The sequence below is a fragment of the Triticum dicoccoides genome, chromosome 5B, assembly GCF_002162155.2.
Source record: "Triticum dicoccoides isolate Atlit2015 ecotype Zavitan chromosome 5B, WEW_v2.0, whole genome shotgun sequence".
Taxonomy (NCBI): domain Eukaryota; kingdom Viridiplantae; phylum Streptophyta; class Magnoliopsida; order Poales; family Poaceae; genus Triticum; species Triticum dicoccoides.
Genome location: NC_041389.1, coordinates 421,750,704 through 421,755,135, shown reverse-complemented (window position 1 = coordinate 421,755,135; position 4,432 = coordinate 421,750,704). Strand labels below are relative to the sequence as shown.

At 46.1% G+C, this 4,432-nt stretch overlaps 1 non-coding gene across 1 annotated transcript; it reads right to left on the bottom strand.

Moving 5' to 3' along the window:
• Positions 1-2,997: 2,997 nt before the first annotated feature.
• Positions 2,998-3,071, bottom strand: TRNAI-AAU. Its single transcript has one exon. It is a non-coding gene; the product is annotated as a tRNA-Ile (tRNA).
• Positions 3,072-4,432: the final 1,361 nt, after the last annotated feature.

Below are 4,432 nucleotides of genomic sequence, written 5' to 3'. Positions count from 1 at the left end.
CCAGAGGGCGTCTCGCATAACAGCGTGGTTGAAGTTGAACAATCAATAATCTTCTTTTCGGGCGATGACGGATCGAAAATCATATCTGACGAGAAACAGAACAGATGTAAGTGAACGGGATTACACAGACCCCCGCCCACAAGCCTGAACTATCACGCGTGAAGCCACCTGACCTGAGCAGCTGGTTTATCTAACTCTGTGTTAAGGGCACAAAGATTAATCTGGTTTTGAAAGGTAAGGCAAACACTAACAAAACGTGAATGAGAGACAGGACTAAGAGGGTGTTTGTTTCCAGAGACTTATTAGTTTAAGGACTTAAAAAAGTCTCTATAAGTCCCATCTAAACCGAACATGAGAGGCTTATAGGGACTTAGAGTGGGCATTTGGGACTTATGAAATAAGACTCTCAAAGAGAGTCTTATAGGGACTTATAGTTGTAATATGGTCTTATAGGGACTTATAAGTCCCAGTAACCAAACAGGTAGGGACTTTTTAGGGACTTGGGACTTATAAGTTGGGACTAAAAAAAGTCCTAGGACTTATGAACCAAACAGGGCCTAACCTATCCCATTTTCCTTGCTCTTGCCGCTCATGCTGGCTGCCGCCGGCGTCCGCGCAAGGATTGTCCCTAAGGATTTCTAATCTTTGATTGGAAGGCGGATCAAAAGACAAGACAATCCGAGATTGGAACCTCCGGGAGAACTGCCCTAAACCACAGCAACAGGCATCGGAGGAAAGAATTATACAATCTTTTTTTTAGACGATCTTTTTTTTTGAGACAAATATACAGAGACGATCTGACTCCGTTGGTTTGTCTTCCAGAGGCGGGTGTAAGATAGATGGGCTTGGGAGTTTACCTGGGCTTCTCGTAGGCAGGTGCTGCAATCTCACATTCTCAAAAAAAAAAGGTGCTGCTGTCTCACCTGCGCACGAGGCATTGCTGCCGAGGTTGAAAGAGATGGCACTCGCCAAGGTCTCACCTGTTGTGAGGACTGAAATAAAAATGTTACTTGAGGTACCAAATGAAACACTTTCGGAGAAATATTTGGGTATGCCAAGTGATGTTGGCAACTCAAAAAACGGTGCTCAAAAAACGGTGCCTTCAAGTACTTGCATGACTGAGTCTGGAACAAGGTTAAAGGCTGGATGAAAAAATTGTTGTCAACTGGTGGTAAAGATGTGCTTATCAAATCCGTTGCTCAGGCTGTTCTGGTTTATTCAATGTCTTGCTTCAAACTCCCTAGAGGACTTTGTCATCACATAAATTCACTCGTTAGAAAGTTTTGATGGGGAAGCAAGAAAGGCGAAAGAAAAGCCACTTGGGTTCCCTGTGAGGTCATGGCAAGACCCGAATATATGGGAGGTTTGGATTGCCGTGACATAGAATTGTTTAACCTTACTCTGTTAGCTCGAAATGCATGGCTTATTCTTTAGGACCCGGACTTCCTAAGCGCTAGAATCCTCAAGGCAAACTGTTTCCCAACTTCTGATTTTTTGCAGGCCGAACTGGGAAGCTCACCATCTCAGGTACGGCGGGCAATAGTAGAAGGGGAAGGAATTCTGGCTCAAGGTTTGATTGAAGGGTGGGAAATGGTGAGAAAAATATGAGGCCCATCATGAGTTTAGCACATAACCCTCCGAAACTGGTTAGTGAGCTCATGTTACATAATATCAGGGACTTAAACAGGGAACTAGTGCACAATGCGTTTATTCCTTTTGATGCTGAGGCAATACGCTCTATGCGCGTATGCACAAGACAGGTCGAAGATTTTTGGGCTTGAGGTCATGACCCAAAAGGCATTTTCTTTCTCTGTAAGATCTGTTTATCGAATGCTGGTTACAAGGAAGATCCGAAGGGAAGCATGGCTCGATGGAAGTGGGGGTTCGTCCAATACAAAGAATGAGCAGCGCTCTTGGTGCCAACTTTGAAAAATTGGAGTGTCGTCAAAAATAGGGTTTTCCTCTGGAGACTAACACAACAGTCTACACCGTCAACTGATATGCTTCATCATCAAAACATGGCCACTTCGTAGTTGTGTATTGTGTGGCAGCGAATACTCATGGCGGTTCGTGATGGAGTGCACCATGTCGAGGTGTGTTTGAGCACTAGAGGATGAAGACCTGGTATCGGTGATAAGTGAGACTACGATGTCCAATGCTCGACTTGGATATATTTCAAAGGAGTTTGAATAAACCTGCTGATTTTCATGCAAGCACGACAAAATTCACATAAGTTCGGACATAATTTATATAAAACAGACGCTATTTTGTTCGTTCATCTAAAACCATTTGCTGTTGCGCAAATTGGCATGCAGGCAATCTCTGCTGCAATCTTTGGATGTATAATAGTTCTTTTTTAGGGGATGGGTGTATAGTAGTACTATGATGCAGTGAAATATGCGAAGGCGATATCTGTGCGTAAATTTTGTATTCTACTAGTAGTATCTTGACTCGATGACGTGATTCAGCTGCATTAATTTGGTGAGTTGAGCTATTTTCCTAATTCAGTTTCCATGGTATGTTTGTTGATTCTGTCACATAAATCCTGGAAATAAACTTTCCTGGCAACATGAAAACGACCAAGTAGAATCAAGCAGCGTATCAGCCATCTAATTTGTGAATTAAACAGTAAGTGAATCGACAATTCAGTTTTTGTGAACCAAGTTGCGCTCAGTTCAGATTTTGTGGGAAGATCATATCCCAGCGGGTAAACAGTAAGTGAATCAAAATTTACATCATACTACAAGCATACTACTTATCTGACACGAGACACCAAAATTCCCTCAGAAAACAAGACATACATAAGCCAAGTATATCAAAACGGCACATCCATGTTAGCCTTGCAGCTCACGATACAAAGCAACTCATTAGTGATCTAATATATAAAAGGTCTTATATTAGTTTTACAGAGGGAGTAATCCATTTTATCTACGAGAAGTGCACAAAACAGTGATTGAGAAAGACACATCAGATTCAGAAGATTGCATAAAAATATTTTGGCCCATGCAGGTCTCGAACCTGCGACCTTCGCGTTATTAGCACGACGCTCTAACCAGCTGAGCTAATAGGCCTCGTTGCGTCTTGAATTCAAACGAGCTTAATAAGTTGTACTCCCTCCGTTCCAAAATAGATGACTCAATTTTATACAAAGTTAGTACAAAGTTGAGTCATCTATTTTGGAACGGAGGGAGTAACATATTACCACAAGATGGACAGCGACTTGAAGAAAAGAACATGTGTGCGCGACTGCGCGGTGCAAGCTTTTCAGAGCAGGAAGGAAGGAGGTGCTGCTGTGAAAGTGTGAAGAGAATGGTAACTAATACCTTGGCTTACCTGTTTGTGCTACTCCTTTCTGCTCACACTTTGTCTGAAACCCCCAACCCAACACGATATGACATCTTGGCTCTAGCATGAGGAAACGAGGCAAACACGTAGCCAGTAATGACTTGCCAGCGCGACGGACCACTCCGACCGAGCTCAACAAAACGCTGCCAATTCATCCTTGGCTACATGTACAGCGCAGCAGCTAACCTCCTCCCCACATGCAAGAGCTAAAAGATGATACTACTCCCGATTAAGCGCGCACGCCATCAGTTCAAGCCTTGAGGGCAGAGGAAGGAGCGGCCTGGCTCGAGCTGGTCATGGTTTCAAGAGAAGGTGCGGCAGGTCGTGGTCGTGGAGAAGACGGTGAGCTAGCGTATGGATCGACCGTGGAAGCCAAGCACCGCCTGTGTGGTTCTTATAGGGGCAGCCGGCCGGAGCTCGACTGTCTTGGCGTTTGGAGCTCGCTAGCGGCCAGCCGGTACGTGGTAATACGTACGTGGTACGTAGAGTTGATCGTGTGATGGCATGGTCTGCGATTGGACATGCATGGGGGGCGCAGCTCGTACGTGGGAGCATGCCGCTCCATCACCGGCGTGCTACGGCCCCTAGGCAGCTACGCCTCCTTTTTGCTCGTCGCACAACAGTCTCTCCGTCCTGTTTGTCTGCGCGTGTGCGCTCTACCTTGGCTGTTGCGAGCTAAACTTACGCGGAGACGGGTACGAACAGAAGTAGTAGATGCAGAAGTTACTGTTGTCAGCGATGGCGAGGTACGCTGCGTACGCCCTGCATGCTGTTCGGCGGTAAGCTGGAAAGTGGCGACTAATCAAAGTAGGCACGAGAGTGGGATCACACGTACGAGGGCCGAGGCACGACGTACGTACCCGGAGTCGAGAGAGAGTGGGGCTGAGAGACAAGGTTCAATGTGGATCTCGAGATAAAAGCCGAGGAAAGGGGGGCATTGTCCACTGCCCAGTCAAAGCTCTGGCTCAGGACCGGGACTTGCGCGCACGGCCCGTTTCTGCGGCCGCGCCGCCCGCGCACTGAGTGCCAGCACGGCGGTTCGGCTAGTTGTTGTTTCATGGATTGGACACAGTATATACGATCTTAT